This window comes from Capra hircus, chromosome 23, assembly GCF_001704415.2.
Source record: "Capra hircus breed San Clemente chromosome 23, ASM170441v1, whole genome shotgun sequence".
NCBI classification, from domain to species: domain Eukaryota; kingdom Metazoa; phylum Chordata; class Mammalia; order Artiodactyla; family Bovidae; genus Capra; species Capra hircus.
This window is the reverse complement of record NC_030830.1, coordinates 40,717,455-40,739,070: the sequence shown is the minus strand read 5'-3', so window position 1 is coordinate 40,739,070 and position 21,616 is coordinate 40,717,455. Positions and strand designations below refer to the sequence as shown.

General features: G+C 53.7%; 2 long non-coding RNA genes across 3 annotated transcripts; one reads left to right on the top strand and one right to left on the bottom strand.

Moving 5' to 3' along the window:
- LOC106503485 lies at nt 4,636-9,029 on the top strand. Of its 2 annotated transcripts, XR_001297184.2 has the most exons (4): nt 4,636-4,741; nt 6,202-6,292; nt 6,725-6,844; nt 7,431-9,029. It is a non-coding gene; the product is annotated as an uncharacterized LOC106503485 (long non-coding RNA). The 2 variants fall into 2 exon arrangements; XR_001917140.1 differs by lacking the exon at nt 4,636-4,741 and having other exon boundaries at nt 5,944-6,292.
- Nucleotides 9,308-14,747, bottom strand: LOC108633559. Its single transcript, XR_001917139.1, has 3 exons — nt 14,593-14,747; nt 10,447-10,628; nt 9,308-9,633 (listed from the first exon to the last, which is right to left on the bottom strand). It is a non-coding gene; the product is annotated as an uncharacterized LOC108633559 (long non-coding RNA).

The following is a 21,616-nucleotide window of genomic DNA, read 5'->3' as shown; positions in this document are numbered from 1 at the left end:
ATGGATCACTTGTCTTTCCTTAAAAACTTTAAAAATCGTCCCTATGGGCTTTTAAATATCCCTCACCATACCGAAACAGATAAATAAAAAGAAATCCCTTGTTCCCTTCTCCCTCCGTATCAACATCCCCAGCGGGAGCCTGCGAAGGGCAGGGAGCATTCTTGCCAAGGTGGAAGTTCTAAGAGAGGGTGCCCCTTCCAGCCACATGGGCTTGTGGGAGGTGCCCTCTTGTCTGCAGGAGAGAACAGCTGGAGTCTCAGCTTGAGAGACAGCTGCAGGGGTGCTGGGGCCCCTGGTCCCAGCAGGAGTTGCGGGGGGGGGGAGGGCAAGTGCAGCCTCCCTCGCAGGAGTCTGGAGCAAGAACCCAGGTGAGCTAAGGGCTTGTCTTTTGCCTCCTCAGCCTGAGTTGCGGAGGAGAGTTGATGGCCTGATGACAAGCATCCTCCCCCTAGCCCCGGGGGGACCAGGCTGAGGTTGGGGGCAGGGCTCTTCCTGGGCCACTAACTTGCTGTGTGACACTTGGCAAATTGCCACACTCCCCTCATCTCAAAAAGGCAGTTGCTCTCTACATGCCATCCAAACGTGTCCTAGCAAATATTAATACATGAACGGCAACAATAGAAATCTGTGCTCTGAGCCCTCTTGAGGGCTTGCGGTCCAGACACAGAGAATTTTATGGGGGAAATGCCACCAGTTTTTTGATTTTCAAGAGAAAGGGCAAGACCCGAAAGTGCCATAAGAGGGCTCACCCCTTCCCTGCGCGATCCCAGTGTGGACACACTCTGCCCGCCATCGCTCACATCACCGCATCCGTGGATCGAGGCAAAGAAAGACTGTGGCCCGTAAATTCAACTCTTTGGAGAGAATGGGACGTAACAAACATTTCTTTAGCACCTATTATGTGCCAGGTACTATTCCAGATAGGCTACGGATACAGCCATAAAGAAACTGGGCAAAAACAGCTGTCCTGATGGAGTTTACATTCTAGTCTGGAGAAGCAGATAATAAGCAAAGAACTATGCAGACAGAGTGTGGGGGAGAAGGGCTGTGGAGAGGAAGAGAACAGGCAAGGGGGCGGGATGGGAGCGTCTCTCGGAGCACAGAGCCAGGGGGCCAGGGGACCCTCCTGCCACGCCTGAGCCGGGGTGAGTGCCAGGCTCTGCCCTGAAGGGGCTTCTGATGTACTTGGAGAAACACAGCGGACCGTGCTGCTCAGGGCCCCATGGGATTTCTTCCCTGGACGGGATTCCCCTCACAAGCTGGCTTCAGATGGGTGGGGAAGGTGGGAGTCAGCAGGCTGGAGGCTTCAAGGTGGGCTTCCTGAAGGAGGTGGCATTCTGGACTGGACCTTGAAGGGTGAGGAGACTCACGATTGCACGGGAAGGAGAGGGCACCCCAGGCCAAGGTATGGTGCGAGCTGAGGCTGCTCCTCCCACCCTGCCCCTGTGCAGGGGACATGGGTGGGCCAGCCCCCAACCTGAGCTCGGCAGGGGCTGCGGGCACACAGCCCTCCCTGTGCCTGTGCAAACGCTGCACCCTCCCTGCCTTGGCCCCTTGTAGAGCACTGTGGTGCCAACCTCTGCCCTCGGGAGGACACTGACATCATTCCGTTGTCTCCTTTCTCTCCTCACTGCTAGCCTTACCCAACACAGATCCAAAGAGAGCATTTCCATCTGGGGGTTGGACCCCAGGAAGGCACAGATATCACTTCTGCTCTCTTCAAGGAGACCCCCAAACGGTCATCCCCTGATCTCCAGGACAACGCTGGTCCCCTCAGCGCCCTGAGTGGACTGGGGCAGCTAGAGCAAGGCGCAGGCCTGGGGCCCAGAAAGGGGTCGGGACTAGTCCTCTGCTGCTGCTCTTCTCGGAGTTGTGTTAGGGAACTGGGGTGGGACGGCCCAGGCCTCCCGAGCTCTGGGTCGAGCATCAGAAGTGCCTGGCTTGTGGGTGAGACGGAGGAGGGGGTTTTACATCCGTCCTGCTGCTCATTACGGGCTTACAGGCAAGTCTGGCCTGCAGGGCACTGGGGTGAAATCTGGCCCGGGGAACGGGAGGCTGGTGGACAGCTGAGCCAGATGAAGGCAGCCAGGCTATTACCTAACCATCTTGATGGGCTTTACGTTCCCAGCGGTGACATTTTTGCTGCGTTGCTTAAAAAAACAGTAGCGGCGCCTCCCCCGGTCATTTTCCTACTTTTTCCTCATAAATGAAAAGGCAGATGTTTCCCAGAAGAGTCGCAGCTAGAATCTCATTTCTCCCCAGCGCCTGAGAGCTTGGGACAGGATGAGAGAGATGGCGGGCCCCTTGGCGCTGCCGCTTCCCGCCCCCGCCCTCCTGTCTTACACTCACGTCCATCACCCCCTTCCCTCAGGCCGTCACTTCCCTCCTCATTCTTGTTTTCTCAGTGAGACCCCTTTATCTTCAAAGTCCCTTAACTGCTGCCCTCTTTTGCTCTGCCCTCCCCTCCTTCCTTGTCCATGCTTCCCCTCCCCTCCTCCCTGTCCCCTCCTCTCCCCTCTTCCCTCAACTCTTTCTTCTCTCTCCCACTTTCTAGGTCTCCCCTGGTTTTGCCAATGAGCAAACAGAGACAGAAGGAACTTGTTCAAGGTCACACAGCTCATCCCCTTGGGCGGTTTGTGATGCTGCAGGTGATCAGGCCTGGGCCTCCTGTCTGAGTCTGCAGCACGGGGCGGGGGTGGGCGAGGGGCCCTTGGGACGGGTTGTCGGGGTGGTGGTGTCCACCTAGGAAGCCATTGGTCTGGCTTGACCAGACCCTGGCTCTGTGGACCAGCAGCAGTGGGGGCACCTGGGAGCTGGTGAGAAAGGCTGAGTCTCACAATGCACCCCCCACCCCCACCCTGCTCTCCTCCAACCTGGGACCTTCCGTATTAGTTTCAGCATTTTAACAATATTGCCCAGGAGAGTCATGTGTGCGTGAGAGTTTGTGCCGGAGTGTTTTCAGGGGAGGGTCTACATTCCACCAGGCTTGGATATATAGACCCCTCAGCCACCCCAGGTGCGCTCACAGCCTCTGTATCACCCCCTACCCCTTCCCCCCCCAGTCCCCCACTCCCTGCCCCTCTTCATCACCAGGGAAAGCATATCAGAGTTCCCACCAGAGTCCAGAGCGGGCAGCACTGGGCAGCAGATTGGCGGGCTGCCTCAGGGTCTCTGGAGGCTCAATTATCTGGAGGGTAACATAACTGGGATGTCATGATGTCCTCCATCCAGAGGTAAGGGGCCCAGCCCTCAAATCCTGGAGTCTCCCTGACTTTCTCTCCTGATCAATGATGGCTCAGTGTTCCTCCTGCCACTGAAAGATGAAGGAGGCATCTAATCTCCCTCCCCCGAGTCAGGGCTGGCTCTGGTGACTCACTTCTCCAAAGGAGCCCGCGGAATTACTTTCTGGGACTTAATCCTTGATCACAAGGCGCCTCCTCCTTGGTCTCCTGGAGCACCTGCTCTTGCTACCCCGCTATTGTGTTATACGAAGCCCTGAAAGAGGGCAGTGGGAAGAGGAACCGAGGCCTGGGGCCAGCAGCCCGGGCCAAGCTCGCGGCCACGCCCACACACACTTGCCAAGACTGGCCCACCTTGGCAGTGGCGCCAGTGCCTCCTGTCAGGCCGGAGTGGCCGATGTCACAGGCAGCGGACAAGTCTTCCTTGTCGAGCCCTGCCAAACTGCAGACTCATGAGCAAAACAAATGACTGCAGTGGTTTGAAGTTACCAAGTATTGGGGGTGGTTTGTTATGAAGCAATAGCAAACTGGAACATCCCTGAATCCAGTCTGTCAGCAAATCTTGTCAGCTCTGCCTTCTAAATATATCCAAATCCAACCTCCATCATTCTTGCTTGGAAGTTTGCAACAGACTCTTGGTGGGTCTCCTTTGCCCCCGGAGCCCCTTGGCCCCTGCAGTCTCTTCTCCTGCTAAAGGGAGAGTCAGATCCCAGCCTTCTGCTTAACCCTCTGCAGGTTTGCCATGTCTCACAGTGAGAGCCAGAGTCCTTCCCGTGACCAGAAAGCCTTGCCCAGGAAGCCTCTGATGCTGCCTCCCCCTACCCTGGCCCCTTCCTCCTCTCTCCTCGACTCCCTCCCCTCTGGCCACCAGTCTTCCTGTAGTTCTTGACCATCCCAACTTCACTCCTGCCCCAGGGCCTTTGCACCTACTGCTTGTGGAGCCTGAAGCACGCTGCTTGCAGATACCCTCCTGGCTACTCCCTCATTTCATCTGGGCTCCAGTCAAATCTTTTCAGAGGGGCTTCCCTGCTCATACTACAGAAAGCTGCGCTCCTTTCCCACCCTCAACCCCGTTTTCTTTCTTCATGGCACTTAGCACTGGCATTCTATACGCTTATTTTATTATGTTTCTCCCGGCTAGAGATAACATTTCTAACATAGACTTCTTGAGAGGGTGGGTTTTCGCCTATTTGCTTGAATCCCCAGCACTCAGTGTCTGGCCTGCGGTGGGTGTTTGGTACATGTTGGTGGAGTGAACCTAGGGAGCCAGGCAGGGTTGGGTATGGCCAGACTGCTCTTTCTCCTGGGAACTACACTTCCCAGGGCTCCTTGCGAGGGGCTTCCGGCCCGGGTCAGAGGGCAAGGAGGAAGCACACGCTGCCCAGTGGCCCTCCAGCCTCCTCAGCGCCTGGCGTCTCCCTTTGAGTCTGGTTCACCTCTGTCCCACCCCCACCCCTTCCTGCAGTCTCTGCTGCTGGTGGAAATCTCACCTGGCTGTCAAGGTTTGGACACCCCTGTCACCCATCTGCCACCTCCTTCCCCAGGGGTCTACTCAGATGGCCATCTGGGAGTTTACCAAGGCTCCCCCGGGGAGTCTGCCTCTGGGGCCTCCTGGCTGCAGGGGGCCCCCGCCCCGGCCGCCCACCCCCCTCACCCCGTCCTCCCGGCTCCTGGTGGCATTCTCTCTCTTGGTTCCCAGGCTTTTAACGTCTGGCTCCCCGCAGGGTTGATCTTACCTGGAGACACTGCCAGGCCCGTCACCACTTTAAAAGGCCTGGATTTAAAAAGAGAGCCCCAAGCCCTCTTCCCCGAATGTCTGCACCCACATTTACATCTCTGACATCCTCCCAGCTGCGAGGCAGCAGAACCTGCTTCCAGCTACTTTTATTTAGGCTTCAGAAGGAGGCTTGTGGCCTTCGGCAGATGAGGTCTGCAGCGCCCTGGAAGCAAATCTCAGCCCCGAATCTCTAAAAATAATTTTCTATTTGGCTCCGGAACCTGGTTTTGCTCTTCATCTGCCTGCAGGAGGCCTTGAGAGGGCCTAGATCCTGAAGTTGTGCCCTGAAAAGCTGATGCAGGAGGTGCTGAGAGGCGGCCTGGCTCCAGTCCCCTCCCCTCCCTCATCTCTAGTAGAGATGGGGCGTCGCCTCTCAGCTGCATCAAACCTAAGATATTGTTCAGTGAAAATGTAACCATTATGTTAGGTACCATGAAGGGGGAAAAAAATTGCTGCTGATTAAACCCGGGTAAGGCATCAACTGTTAGACATCCCAGTTTTGGCGTTACTAAAATATGAAAACAAATGTGCATCTTAGATGAAATACAGTCCTAGCCTGGGTGGAGTCTGGGTGTCTCCCCTTCCTCTCCTCACTTGCCCCTGTCTGGCTCACGTCCTCCCTGGAAAGGAGGGGTGGGAGGTTTGTCTTGGATCCAGAGGCTCTCGGCTCCCACTCTTGCTGGGGCTGCGTGTGTGAGAGGAGACCAGGAAGTGCAGAAGAGGGTCCTGTCAGCCAAAAGCGGGAAACAATTTTCCTCCCACAGAGCCTGCTGAATAATAAAGGCACAAGCCCACGCTGCTGCCTCGTGAGCCCAGCGCCAAAAAATGGGTGGCCTCAGCCTGGGTCCCACTGATCTGAGTCACAGGGACTAGCATGTCGGGGGTCGGGGGGTGATGGTGGGGGTGGGGGGGGCGCCTGTCCTCAGCCCTCCGGGATTCCTCAGCCCCCTGTACTCCAAGGGGTTCTCGGCCCCGCCAGAGGGGGGCGCTGGAGGGAGCCTTGTCCCTTGCTCCCTGAGAAGCCTGCAACCTGGAGCTGTCAACACCAGTCCAGGGAGATGGGATGACGTAGGAGGGACAGACAAGGGAGCCGGGCCCAGAAAAACTCCCGAGAGGAGCATCCAACTGCAGCAGGAGAGACTGGAGGGAGACTGCAGTAGTGATGGAGCGTCTCATAATCTGCAGACAATGGAGGACGTCGCTGTGCTCCCCACACCCCCAAGGCCTCCAGTGCCTGTTCTCCAGCTGGGGAGCGTGGGCAGCTGCCTGCTCCAAGGTGAGCCTCTTTTCCTTGTGTTCTTGGCTGAAGGGAACCTCCTCCCTCAAGGTTACCTTAGTTTCTGGAGGCAGCCCACATCCAGTGAAAGGCATAGGAGGCTCTGCCTAACACCGAGTGGGACCACCTGCAAGGCCCGCCCCGCTCCACAGCTCCCAGGGGGTGGCTGAGACCTTGGCCATGACTGTGTCACAACCCAGCTTCTCACTCTGCCTAGTCCTGCCTCCCTCGCTTCCCAGGGGTGAGGTGACCACCAGTAAGTCTACATACGAATCTCCATCTCTGACCCTGTTTCACAGGCCCCTGACGTTTCACAGAAGCCTTGGGTAAATGAGAGGGAACTGGAGAGTTCCACTCTGAGCCCTTTCTAGCCTGTGGGTCCTCCAGGCCATGGGTGGTGTTAGGGACTCCCTAAGAGTTTCTCTCCTCCAGGTCAGACTCAACTCCCTGCCTGTCCACCAACCCAGAGGAGAGGCTGCAGATCCACGGACCGTGGCAGGGGCCCAGGATGCAGATGGAGCCCAGGCAGGGGGGCTCAGGGACGTCTGGCAGGTGATCTAGCTGCTGGGGGACCCCAAGTGTGGCTTGGGGTAGTGCAGGCCCGCCACCTGTGTGCCCAACAGAGCACATCTGAGCTTGTACAAAGCTAGGGGTTGGCCCATGTGTCGCTCTATATATGATCACGTGTATGGGTACATGTACATAGATGCATGTGGGCATATCCGTGTGTACACATGGAGACAGGAGAAAGCTCCTGTGTGTTTACACCTGGCACACAAGCATGTGTTTATGAATGTACATGGGGGAGTCTGTGTAAGTAGGCGTCAGTGTGTGCAAACAGGCCTGTGTGTTTATCAGTGTGCCTATGAGTGGGTACAGACAACTCACAGAGGCAGCTCACTGTGTGTGTCATCTCCCTCAGCAGCTCCAGCCTCTCTCTTGCCTCAGATTTTCTGTCTAAGCTGTCTTGAGATCAGCTTCTTTTTTTCCCCCAGTTTTTATCGTAGTACAGTTATGAGAGACCAGCCTTTTCTCTATGGCTCAGCCTCCTCCTAGAAGCCTTCCATGGTGAAGCCAACAGAAATTCCAGCCTACTGTCTTGTCATGGGGTGTTCTTACTGAAATGATTTACTTGTAGGCTTGGCTGTCTGCATTTGACTGTGTCGCCATCAGACTGGGCGCTTCCTGAGTTCAGAGTTGTGCCTCCATCATCAGACCATGGGAACTGCCTCTCTCATCAGGCCAGGATCTCCCCAAAGATGGAACCTAAGTATCTCCCAGATTGAGCTCAATAAGCCCCACGGATAATGCCCCAAGAGAAGACAGAGAGCTGGGGAGTACAGTCCCTGTATCAAGCCCAGTCCCTCTCCTGGTGACCTGTGCAGGTGTCCAACAGAATGAGCTGTGGGTTGGGTGTCTGGACACCTGAGTTCCAATCTTGACTCAGTGTGACTCAGGAAAACGTTTGCTTTCTGGGGTTCAGGTACCCAATCTCTAATGTGAGTCGGCCCCAGGGCAACTCATGGCCCTGCCCTCGGCCGTCACATCTCCAGGGACGTCCATCTCCAGGGTCCTGTGTGGCCCCTGTCATTTCCCCTGACTCTGGCCCACCCGCCCATCCCCACTTTAAGCTTGTTAATTGACCGGCTGCCAGCTGCATCCTCCTCCCTCAGCCACGTGGAGGGAATGAGGAGGGTCAGTGGGCCACATGTCCTGGGTTATTACATTGAATAAGCTGACAAAAGCCATCAGAAGATATATTGTTTAACAGGAGATTAAAAACCAATGAGAGCGGCTGGGGTTCTGACCCCGAGTCTCTGCGTTTTTAATTTAATTTCTTTTGCTGCTCAAATCACCACATTCTAAAATGATAAAAGTAGCTGTGTTTGCTCAAGGGTTTTATCATTAATTGATTTGGCTGAAGTTTTCCCATAAGACACATCTACTGGAACACACTTCTCATTTTAAGCTGCTAGATTCAGTGAGAAGGGAAAGGTCAGGGGCCGGGGTCCAGGGTCACCTTGGCAAGCATCTCCCTATAGGTCAGTAGGCCCAGGTCCTATGCAGAACCCCTGGCCCTCGGGGCAGCCTTCTCCCTACCCTTCAAGCTAGAGGCCAGAGTCTGCCTGGTCTCCCTCCACCTTAGGTGGGTCAGAGCCTGGGCAATCCCGGGCTCCAGGGGCAGGTTTCTGGTCAGGCCTCATCTGCTAAATCCTTGCTATTCAGTGGAGATCAGACCCACTTGGCCCCCCACTTCCCTAACAGACCTTCCCCTCTGTCTGTCCCTCCCTTCCCCATCTCCACCGGGGCCCCTTCCTGGGCCGGGGTCTCCATGCACTCCAGGACAGGCCTCAGCAGCTGATGGCAGCTGGTCCTGGCTCTTGGTTGCGGGATCAGAAAACCTTCATGGAAAAGAGATGTTTGTGCCTCACCTTGAAAGATAAGGAAGATTAAACAATGACAATGTGTCAAATTTCTGATGACATATAGTAACAGATGTGCCTATCGTATTAACAGAACACTTGAAAATTGCAGACAGGTCTTACACGTGAGCATGAACCCTCCTGGGTGCACATGCGGGGCCACTGATTGGAGCCTGTCCCCCAGGGCAGGAGGTGGGGGTCCCAGTAGTGTCCAGAGGGCTGAAGCATGTTAGACATGGCTGGCGGACCCTACTCCACCCTTACTCAGCAGGCGGCTCTCTTGGTCTCAGCCTCGTTGTCTCGGTGAGGCTGGACCTTACACCCTCAAATTTCAGGGTTGAGGGAGGGGTGGGGGGGGCGCTCTCCCAGGGAAGGGCTCTGATTGGTCTGATTTGGGTCACAGTGCCCAAGTCTGGGCCAATCACAGGGCAGGATCAGGGAAGAGGCTGGCGGCTCCCATTGGTCCACGTGGTGCCAGCTGGTGGGAGGGTGAAGACACAGGGTTGGGCGGGGTGGTGTTTCTTAAAGTTAGGGGGGTGGCAGGCAGGGACGTTCCCCCAGATTAAGTGTCCAACCACAGTTAACATTGGGGTGTAGTTCATGCTGATATACTTTTTATTCAAAAGGCAAACGCAGGTAAAGGGATTGAACAGAAGAGGAAACTGAAATAGACGCACGTGGAACGATGATGGACAGCCTCCTAAACAGGGAAGGCTCACGAAAACCACGGTGAGGTACAATTTCCTCTGGACTGACAAAGATGAAAATGGTTCTCCGTCAGGGATGTGGGAACGGGAACTCTTCACTCGATCTTGGTACCGCCGCTCAGCGGCGCCGTGTACAGATGAAGAAGAGCCCCCTGCCACCTTCTTCTGCACGTACATCCCCGGAGACAATCTCACGTGTGCGCAGAGAGACCTGGAGAGTGGCAGCATTTTTATAGGAAAAAAAATGTTGTCAATAATCTCGGCATTTATTAACCAGAGAAAGGATAAATACAGCATGGATTACTCAGAAATAGAATTCTTGGCAGCAGTTAAAATTAATGTTATACATTATCAGGACGGATTAGTGCACCAACGTATTATTCTTTGGGTAAAAAAGCAGGTTGCAGAGAGTCTCATACTATTTATTAACATGCAAGAACATGTACAAATATTATGTATTACTTAGGATACATTCCCAGGTAGTAAATGTTTAAAATCATGCTTCGGAATGATACCAACTTTTGAGTGACAGAGGGAAGGGGTTTATATAAGGAACTGGGGAGAAGTACACATAGGATTTCAGCTGCATGAATAATCTTTACCTCTTAAAATGATCTAAAGCAAAATAAAAATGAAATGGGGATCCTTCTGTTTATAAGTATAAATATATAAATGTATGTATATGTGTGTTTTGTGTCTCTCTCTATTTTTTTAATGTCCTGCTGTTCACCTACAATTTTATAATGAGCATGAACACATGATTTTTAATAGCTGCATAATATCCCTCCATAGGGATGTGTCATAATTTATGAAGCCATATTCTGTGGTTACCTGTGTAGGTTTTTTCTCCCCATTTTTTCATGTAGCAGTGAGGGTCCTTATTCAGATTATTTCCTTAGGGAAGAAAACTGGGTCAAAGATTTGAGTTACGTCTTAAGGCTTGGATAGTTGTTGGGTGGAATGTTAGCCAGAACTCTTTGGGTTGCAAGGGGACAGACCAGTTCAAACTGGCTTAAGTACGAACATTCATTGGCTTGTGTTGCTGAAAAGGCCAAGGAAAGAAGGCTGCCTTCAGGGATGACCCACAGTTCTCAGGGACTAGTCCTCTCTCCGTCTTCGCCTCTGCTTTCCTCTGACTCGGGGTCATCACATGGCCCAGGTTGGCCTCCAGCATCTCGAGGCTCACAGTCTAGCTTCCTAGGGTCGCTGTAACAAATGACAACAAACATGGTGGCTTCAGACAGCAGACATGCAATCTTTTGCAGTTTTGGAGGCCAGACGTCCAAAATCAAGGCCTGCAAGGCTGTGCTCCCTCCCTCTGGAGGCTCTGGGAAAGAATCCATTCCTTGTCTCCTCAACTTCTGTGGGCTGTTGGTTTTTCTTGGGTTGTGGCCACATCTTGGCTAGGTTTGCATAGCATCTTCTCCTTTCTGTTTAATCTCTCCTGTGTGTGTGTCTAATTTCTCTTATAAGGATACTTGTGATGGCAGTTAAGGCCCACCTGGATAATCTAAGATAAGCTTTTCTTCTTAAGACCCTTAACTTAATTATTCCCTTTGGCGTCTTTAGGTAACGGTCAACTTTTGGCATATAAGGGTAAGGTTTACAGGCTCTGGGTATTAGAAAGTAAATATATCTTTGGAAGGGAGGCTTTTGAAAATTTATTTGGCCTTGTGGGGTCTTAGCTGTGGCACATGGGATCTATAGTTGAGGCACGTGGGATCCAGTTCCTCAACCATGGGTGGAACCTGGGCCCCCTGCATTGGGAGCATGGAGTCTGAGCCCCTGGAAGGGAAGTCCCGAAGGAAGACTTTTTCAGCCTACCACACCATCCCTACAGCCCAGGATCCCAGAGGATCTCAGGGGAGGACTCTAATTCCCCAGAAAGATTCACACGCCCATTCCTAAACTGATCACTGTGGCCAGAGCACGGATGACCTCCAGTTGGTCAGGCCTCACGAACACTCCTGACCTTGCAGCTGGAGAGTAGAGCCAGCCAGCCCCACCTAACCATACAGACACAGTGGTATCACTCCGGGAGGGAGGGAGGGCAGGTCCCCCAAGAATGGGATGCTGGGCAAGCAAACTGCATGCCCTTCAAGGATGGGAGGGGCTTTGATGGGTATTCTTTGATGGGTATTCTGAGCAAAGGCTCAGAACTGGGAGAGTCAAGGCATGAGAATGATAATAACCGTCTGCTTCTGCTGAGTCCTTATATGCTCCAGGCACTGTTCTCAGCATTTTGCACTTACTAACTCATTTATGACTTGTGCCTCCACATGACATAGATGTGCTGTTGTGACCGCCATTTTCCCAGATGAGGAAACTGAGGCACAAAGGGATCACGTGGCCTCCCAAGTTCTCACAGCTGAGAAGTGTGGAGGCAGGATTTGAACCCAGGAGGTAAGTGCCCAAGGTTTAACCACTATTCTAGAATTGATGCTTTTGAACTGTGGTGTTGGAGAAGACTCTTGAGAGTTCCTTGGACAGCAAGGAGATCCAACCAGTCCATCCTAAAGGAAATCAGTCCTGAATATTCACTGGAAGGACTGATGTTGAAGGTGAAACTCCAATACTTTGGCTCCCTGATGCAAAGAGCCGACTCAGTGGAAAAGACCCTGATGCTGGGAAAGATTGAAGGTGGGGAGGAGAAGGGGACGACAGAGGGTGAGACGACTGGATGGCTTCACAGACTCAATGCACATGAGTTTGAACAAACCCCGGGAAATAGTGAGGGCAGGGAAGCCTGTTGTGCTGCAGTCCATGGGGTCACAAAAGAGTCAGACAGGACTGAGTGACTGAATAACAACGAGAAGTAAGGAAGTGATCCTGTTTGGCAAGAAGGTAGAGGCTGTGTGGGAGATGGCCTGAGAACAGGTTTGTTGAGGGTGGGCTGTAGACAGCCTGAGGTCAGGCTGTGGCACTGGGGCTCTGTTTAGAAACCACGGGGCCCCAGGGATGTCAGAGCAGGGGAGTCAGGGGACCCAGACGGGGCTTTAAGGGGGATGAGAGAGAGGGGTCTGATGGGGGGGTGGGTCATGTGGCTCGTGTGAGGATGAGGGCAGAGGAGAGGAGGGCCCGGGGCAGGGGTTGTTGGGGGAGAGGAGGGGCCATGTCTGGAGGACACCCCAGGGAACAGAGGCGTAGGCCTCAGAGACTGGAGACCGGGGGGCCCCCATGGCACCAACTGGACAGTTGGGAGGAGGACGTATGAGGAAGCAGCTTGGGTGGGTGGGTGGGGTTCTTCCATCTGGGACACTGGGAGCTGGTGGAGGTGAGCGGGAGCCCACTGGGAGGGGAGAAGGCCTTGGGCAAGTGGCCCTCCGGGGTGGCTCGGCCCTCCCCGCCAGCAGCCCGGGGTGGGTCCTTTCTCCTCTGGAGCTGCGGCCCCTTCATCTTTGCAGGGACCGGTGAGCCACGGTAGCCGAACTATTCCTAAGCGCAGGGCAGAGAGCCGCTCCACCCAGGGCTTCGGCAGAGAAGGCCGTGGACGCCAGGCCTCATGGCTCCTGGATTCGGCATCTGTTGCCTGCCGGGGCCGGGGCCCTGCAGAGAGCCGCCACTGTCACCGTGCGGCCCCCGTGCCGGTGTGCCCCATCCCAGCCAAGGCTCCCCCTCTGGGAACCTGAGAGTGTTTGCATCACAGCTGCATTTGGAAGAAAGGGACACTAAGCGTGGCATGGTTTTTGAATGGGAGATGCTGAGCCTCCCCACCAAATACAGGTCAGGGAGAGATAAAGACTTCAGCTTACAATGACTCAGGAGGGCCGGAGGGAGACGCTGAAATTCCTGAGATCCCCCTCTGCCTCTGACTTTGCCACCCAATTTTAACTGTCCTGGCTGCTCCAGTTATCTGAGGCCCCGTGAGAATGTGGGCGGAGCCGGGCTCCATCTCCCGCCTCTAAATGCCCCTTGCTCCTCTTCCCCAGATAGCTGTGTGCGCACTCAGAGACATGTACCTCGCTCTTCAGTCCTCTGCCCTCCATGGACAGATAAACCCTCCAGTGTTTACACAGCTTCTTCAGGAGCCAGGCCTCAACCAAGGGCAGTCAGCCCCCACTGGCTGTAGAAGGTGGGTCAAGTCAGACTTTGGGGTCTCTGTGGAATCGAGGATTAGGCTCTGAGATCCGTGCTTGGATGCGATGGGTATTCTATTCCTTCTGGTGCTGCGGAGGCTACAAAGCTGAAGACAGACTGTTTCCCAGACTCCTGTGCACCTAAGGTTTTGGCTCATGAGTCAGGTCCTGCTCAATAGATGCACCTGTATGAGGCTTGGAAGGCGGACGTGAAATGCAGCCAGCCTCCTGGTCTTTGGGGGCTCGCTGACGGCATATTTCCTTCAGCTGCAGTCCTGTGGCCAGTCACCAGCTCTGTGGAAACCCAGACACAGGCAGGACGCTGACAGCAGCTTCTAAACCCTAGGATGGCAGCTGCAGCCCTCTGCATTCCTCACCTTCCTGATGGGCCAGTTCAGCAGTGTTGTTCTGCCACTCCTGGATGCCCAGCCGGGAGCCGACTTCTACGGCACTTCCTCTGGCTTTGCAAGCAGCTGATTCCCTGTACTAATTCCCTCTTTGCTTAAAATCCCAACCCTGCTTCTGTTCCCTGCACTGGACCCTGATTGAAACAGACACAAATGCACTTTCTGCTAACAGTTGGGACTTTTAGCATGAAGCTAGCAGGTCACCAGGGGCCGCAAGGCCACAGTAACTAGGAAAGGCCAAGAAAAAGTGAATCGAGAGTAGAATCTGCAGAAATGCCCACCCCAACCCCCACACCACATACACCCTCCCCCAACCCCCACACCACATACACCCTCCCCCCACCCCCCACACCACATACACCCTCCCCCCACCCCCCACACCACATACACCCTCCCCCCACCCCCCAGAAAGAGGCACAAAGGAGGCACTTTCCCCCATCCTGATGCTTCAGTGTTTGGGGTCCCTGGCCACATGTGGCCTCACATGGCAGGATGACGCATCAAAATGTTCATTTGTATTCTGTGGTAACCCCTATCCTGACCTTGGCTGTCTCCCATTCAGTAGCTGGCAGGACAGCTGTTGTCTCAGGGAAGGGATGACTCAGCATAAAGAGAGAAACAAGCATTCCTGGCCCGACTTGTGAGTTTTGAAATCGCAGCCCTCATAGGGAACCTGAAATGACTCACGTGGTTGACAGTTCAGGAGCTGGGGGGCAGGTGGATGACACACAGCACGATTCGCTCCCCTCCTCCCTCCCCCACCGCACGGTTTTCTCGACTAAGGACCTGGTGGGGGGAAGGCAGAGGCTTGGGTCCCTCAGAAAGAAGAGTCCTGAGGTCGCGGTGGCCATTCAGCTCAGCTCACTCTGCTGTCCGATTGGGCTACTTAGAGTCCCAATCCCAAATTTCTCCAATCTGATTGGCTTAGCTGATCTTTTCCAGTCAGGCTCCAAGTCAAGGTCAGTGATCAGGTTATGAGAAGACAGCCTGTGGCTCCGGTGACCGCCTCTGGTCTAAGCAGCTATGGTCAGGTGCTGAGCCACTTGGATGGAGGCATGTGTACTGCACCTCAGAGGCTTGGCAGGGGGAGCCCAGCAGACACACCTGGTCCCGAACACACTGCTTCCTTCACCGACTGTCAGTCTTTTAAGGCGGGGTCTGAGCACCATGCGGCTTCTGTGTCCCTTCACCTCACTGGTCCATGACAGAGTCACTGCAGTGTCCCCGCCAGGATCTAGGATTTTGGCCAGATGCAATGTTTATTTGCTTCTGAATTTTTCCATGTGGCAGGACATGACTGCTTTGTTTAAGCATTCCGGGCATCCCAGCAGCAGATTTTCAGTTTCTGCTGATATTGAGCTTTGAGGCTGTAAGTTTGAGGCTGTAACCTGAGTGTGCCATGCCTCAGTTTCCCCATGGGTTAATGTAGCCACCTCTGGGGAGACTGATGTCCCCTTCACCAGTATAAACATGCTACAGAGAAGCCCAGAGCAGACCCTGTAAATGTAACCCCTGGGGAATGGGGATCCCAGTTCTTTTCCCTGTCTCGCCCCACAACCCAGCCCCCAGCCCAGGGCCCCCGACACTGTCCTCCTAAACCCAAGGTGGAGAGAGGAGGTGCCTCCTGCACCCCAGGCAGCACAGAGAGGGCCAGGCTGGGGCAGTGAGGTGCTGACGGAGCCTTTCCCCCATGATGGATGGCCCGCCGGCTGGAGCTGCAGTTCCAATTTGCTCCCCATTTGGACAGACGCTTTACCCACAATTCAACTTGTCAGGGCCACAAATCACTCTGTGCAATCAGACCAAGGAGGCGGGGGTGGGGTGGGGGTGGGGAGACAGGAGGCGGGCACAGTGGCTCCCAGAGGAACCTGGGCTGGGGAGAGGGGCCACGGCGTTGGGGTGCTGATGGTGGGAGGTTTGGCTGCATCCTGGGCCCTTTTCCCTCCAAGCCTGCCTCCTGCAAGCTCAGCCGCCCGCAGCTCCAGACGACCTGCTCCATATTCAGTCCTAACCTCGCCCCCCCTTCCCCGTTCTCTGCCCAGGTGTCCCCTCCTCCTCCTGAAGTAAGTACAGTGAACACCGTGCTTGTTGTCGTCCTGTCCCAAACGGGCCCTTGCCCAGCTCAACCATACCGGCTCCATTACGCTTAGACATCTCCAGGGCCTTCTGCTGCCTTCCACCCCAGCACAGGCTGGACCAACGCCACCTTCAGGCCACCAGGAGACTCACGGCTATTCCTTTGTTCACTCATTCATCCATTCTGAAAACACTAACTGAACATTCACTACGGCACAATGAGGAGCCAAACTGTGAGCCCATAGTCCGTGGATGGCGGGCGTTAATTGAACAGTTAGAGAGATGTATACAACCTCACATTGAGACAGCAGCTGAGAAGGACATAGAGGTAGTGGGTCTGCCCGGTGTCAGTCTCTCTCCACAATCTTCCTTTAAACCTCTGCGTAGGCTCACCTCCTCCAGGAAGCCTTCCCTGATTGCCCATCCATAAACCCCATTAATGAGCATCACATGATGGGTCTCTGGGTTAAGACTTCTGGTCATGTCTTGTCTTTCTGTAAAGCCTCCAAAGGTAAAGACTTCCTTAGTTAGGGGTCTGCCTAATTAAGCAGGGTCTGGATATCAGGACTCAGTTCTGATGCCTCCTCCTCCAGGAAGCCTTCCTCAGCACCCGCCACACCCTGGACTCAGAGGCTTTGGAGCTGGCCCACTCACCTCCACTGGGTACCTCTGGAGCATCCAGTTTTACTCTGTAAATCCAAAGATCTCTCCTCCAGCTCTGCTCCTGCCACCCCCGCCCCGCCCCCCAGCCTCCCCCCACCTCTGCCCACTGCTAATGATGATGTAGAGGCAGAGAGGGCAGGTTTTGATCTACAGCCGCTGCCTCCCTCCATGACGGATTTCCCAGCCTCACATATCACTTTCCCAGCTTGGTCACAGTGTTACTGGCTTCATCTTGCCGAAAGAGCCTGGCGCTGCTGTGCTTGGAATAAACCGGGAAGGTGACTCTCCCCGTGTCCCCAGCCAGCCAGGTCCTGAGAGGCAGCAGGCGGTGAGGGGAGTCAGGCCCCGCTGATGGCAGGGCTGGGTGCCTGGCAGGCCTGAGGGGTGTCTCAGTGCTGACCCATCAGTTTACCTCTCTGCAGAATGGGGAGAGACACTTCTTCTCGGAGGGACCAAGACTTGCAGGGGTGAAGCAGAGAAAGAGAGAGAGATGTGTGAGTGCTGGCCAGCTTTCCCGAACCCGGGGGTCTGGAAGGCAGAGGGGGTCGTCACCCTTCTCGGTGGGGCTAGAACGTCCCAGGGGTGAAAATCGTACAGAGCCGACCCACTTTCAGGCGCTGCAATGTCTGAGCATCTGCTTTCAGACAAAAACCGAACAGGGGACAACTGTTCTCGGTGGAGAGAAACTCACTCCAGGATCCTCTGCGATGCATTTTCCTGTTGAATTTCAACGAGGGTTTTTCCGCCTGGCATTGATTTATGCTCCCAACCTTTCAAGCACTCGTGGCTTGTATAGAGGGAGGACGGTGCACATCAGAGGCGGGTCTGCTGAGCTGATCTCAGCCGAGATCCGTCCGCCCACCGGATACGCGGGAGCCAGCGCGGTGGGGAGGGGGCTGAGCTGAGCGCATTCCTCAGCACCCCTCTCCCACACGCGCTCAGGTATCTGCCTCCCAGAGTGGGCTGTTCTGATACAGAGATCGGGGTTTGAATCCTGGCAACAAGCTAGTGCTTCTAGGAGGGGGAGAGCCGAGCTGTTTCCACCCGCCCGGCCTCTCTCCTCTCCTGTTCGTTTCGAGGCCCTGCGTTTTGTTGGGGCGGGGTTTTCATCTCCCATCTTGTTCCTCCGCTTCCCACAGGCTTCTCTCAACACTCCCTCAGTGCAGGCTGGCTGGTCCACCCCTCAGCCCGGCGCTTCACCCTCTTCACGTCCCAGTGCTGTGCGCACCAGCGGGCAGGAGCTCCAAGAGCCAGAGGGCTATAATAGGGAGGGGCATTCGCAGCGGACAGCCCCAGGACTTGAGAGCTCCTGCTATGCCCACCCTCTCCAGGGCGTCGGGGGCGCTCTTCCCCTCTGCTCCTTCTGGCCTAGGGGTGGTCACCGCTCCCCACTGCCGCCAGCGCCCAGGCGTGCACCCCCTTGCTGGTTTCTGAGCCCGGTGTGCCCCCTCGCAGATCACCGCGTTTGAGGGACTGTTTCCTTCCTCCCTGGTCCTCCCATCTTTCTTTGGTTCGTTTCCCTTCCTCGTCTTTTCTCTTTTCCCCCTTGTGGGCCTCATTCCCGCTGGGAAGAGGCTGGTGGCTCACTGGGAACCTGGAGTCCTGGCCAGGCATCGTGAGGCCCTTCAGTCACTTGAAAGATTCCGAAATTCAGTTATAACTGATACATCCAGCGTGCCTAAGCCCCGGGGGGATCGGCTTCAGGTTAATCAAACCCTTAGGAAGCAGATTTAGAAAACAGACCCTTTCCCTCAATGTTTCTAACTCAGTGTCACATACCCAGTGGGATGGACATTTCCATTATTTGCCCAGGACATGCCCTTCCAGGGGGATCCCAGAGTGGAGAGGGGAAATTTGATCCTTGCATAATTTTCTGGAAAACTCTGCATTCTATAAATTTCCCCTATGTCTCCTTCTAGCAGAGGCTCTGCAGTGCCCTGAAATAAAGAGTAGCTTGTTCAATGTATGTTTGGCCCACTGTCCCCAAAGTTGGATCAGGAAAACCAAAATCCCTTTTTTCTTTCTTTTTTGCCCCAGTGACTCATTTCCTGAGCCCTAGGTTCTACAGAACACACTTCGGAAAACCTTGATCTCAGGCCCAGCATGTGTGGCTCTGTGCTGTAGAGCGTTTCTTATTTAGAGCAGGCTTTGAGCTTTAGAAAAGGCAGAGGAACCAGAGTTCAAATTGCCAACATCCGTTGGATCATCAAAAAAGCAAGAGAATTCCAGAAAAACATCTAATTCTGCTTCATTGACTACACCAAAGCCTTTGACTGTGTGGATCACAACAAACTGTGGGAAATTCTTAGAGAGATGGGAATACCAGACCATCTTACCTGCCTCCTGAGAAATCTGTATGCAGGTCAAGAAGCAACAGTTAGAACTGGACACGGAACAACAGACTGGTTCCAAATCGGGAAAGCTGTATATTGTCATCCTGCTTCTTTAACTTATATGCAGAGTATATTATTCGAAATGCCGGGCTGGATGAAGCACAGCCAGGCTGGAATCAAGACTGCTGGGAGGAATATCAATAACCTCAGATATGCAGGTGACACCACCCTTATGGCAGAAAGTGAAGAAGAACTAAAGACCCTCTTGATGAAAGTGAAAGAGGAGAGTGAAAAGTTGGCTTAAAGCTCAACATTCAGAAAATTAATATAATGGCATCCGGTGCCATCACTTCATGGCAAATAGATGGAGAAACAATGGAAACAGTGAGACACTTTATTTTTTTGGCTCCCAAATCACTGCAGATGGTGACTACAGCCATGAAAGTAAAAGACGCTTGCTCCTTGAAAGAAAAGCTAAACCTAGGCAGCATATTAAAAAGCAGAGACATTACTTTGCCAACAAAGGTCTGTCTAGTCAAAGCTATGGTTTTTCCAGTAGTCATGTATGGATGTGAGAGTTGGACTATAAAGAAAGCTGAATGCCGAAGAATTGATGCTTTTGAACTGTGGTGTTGGAGAAGACTCTTGAGAGTCCCTTGGACAGCAAGGAGATCCAACCAGTCCATCCTAAAGGAAATCAGTCCTGAATATTCATTGGAAGGACTGATGCTGAAGCTGAAACTCCAATACTTTGGCCACCTGATGTGAAGAACTGACTCATTGGAAAAGACCCTTATGCTGGGAAAGATCGAAGGCGGGAGGAGAAGGGGATGACAGAGGATGAGATGGTTGGATGGCATCACCTGCTTGATGGATTAGCGTTTGCGCAAGCTTCGGGAGTTGGTGAAGGGCAGGAAGCCTGGTGTGCTGCGGTCCATGGGGTCACAAAGAGTCGGACACGACTGAGCAACTGAACTGAACTTGAGCCGTACAGATGAGGCTAGAGTCCTGGCTCTGGTTTTTTTTAGTGGCAGCCAGGTTTTGGAAAAAGCACTTAAATGCCATCTTTCAAGTCTCAGTTTCTTCATTTCTGAAAAAAGGAAGAATCCAGAGCTCTGAGGATTCAAGGTGATAATCATCTCTAGGTTGCAAGACAGGATTCACGTTAAACAGAAAGGGGGACTTATTGGAAAGATGCCGAGTGTCTTCTGGGTTCCCCCCCGGTGGGAGTGCAGCAGGAGGGTCGGGACCCAGGAGGTGGGCGGTGACCTTGGCGCTGTGCACACTCCACCCTTCATCCCTCTCCTGTCTGCACATCCGCTTCCTCTGCCTTCCTCTGCAGACCGTGTTGATGGCTTCCAGGGGGCTAGGGCTGGCTGTGCCCACCGGCAGCTCTCACGGCAGTCTCAGCTCCCGTCATCTCTCCCTTGCAGGGGTCTGGACTAGAGGACTGCCCCTCAGACAAATTCTCTCCCTGGAGAGAGAGCCTCGGAGGCTCAGCCTGGTTAATGTCTGCTCCCGTCCAATCATCTGTGGCCAGAGGCTGGGGTCACCCGGGTGCTATACTCCATGGCCCTCCTGTCTCAGGAGTGGTTCTTAACATACGTGGTACGGCAGATGCCGTGTGTCCCACAACATGCAGAGTGCTTGAGCGCTGCCTTTGAGCCACCGCGAGCGACACGCCCGCCCTGGGCGGCCAGGCCGGGGTTGTGGGTCCTGGGGAAGACATCAGGGGCCCTGCAGTCTCTGTTTATCTCTGTGCCTTTCCTGTGAGTCCGAGTGCCACTTCTGGCAGGATCTGTGAGATGCCCAGGTTCATTTGACCGAGATGTAGGTAGCCATATGCAGGGAGGGGAGATGAGAAACCAGCTGTGGCCTTGAACAGTTAAGGTGCACTCCATTGGAACTGGCTCCCAGTCTTGGGTCTTGGGTCTTCGATAAGGTATATTCGCGGACTACCTTAAATCTGCCATTTAAGTTCAGGTGCTTACTTGGGCATGTCCCAGACAGTGTGAACAGCTCATAGTAACAAGGTTTTTTGCCACAGGGCACAACATAGGCAACCTAGATGCAGGAGCACTCCATAGTAAAAATAGTAATAATAATAATAAAAATTAAAAAGAAAGTGCTTGAAAGCAGGGTAAATACTCCGTAAGTGAAGCTGGCATGATTAAGCAAATTCTGTCTCTGGCTGAGAAAGGAAGTGGAGGTTAGCAATAGCAAGGACAGTCATACATCTAGGGGAGTTCCACTCACACACCTCAAGTTTCCATGTGTATAAAGTCACCTGGTCACAGGATACAAGAAATGGAACACTCCCCCGCAAAAAAAAAAAAAAAAAAACCCTCCAAGGAAAATTTGGATTATATTCAAATGAAAAACTCTGTTCATCAAAAAATATCATTTTTCTTGATTCCACATATATGGGTTAATATATGATATTTGTTTTTCTCTTTCTGACTTAACTTCACCCTGTGTGACAGACTCTAGGTCTATCCACATCTGTGCACATGACCCACTTTCATTCCTTTTTAAGGCTAAATCATATTCCACTGTGTATATATAGCACTGATGTGTGGGATGAGGAGGGTTGGATGGAGGTCCAAGAAGGAGGGGATATATGTATACAGATAGCTGAT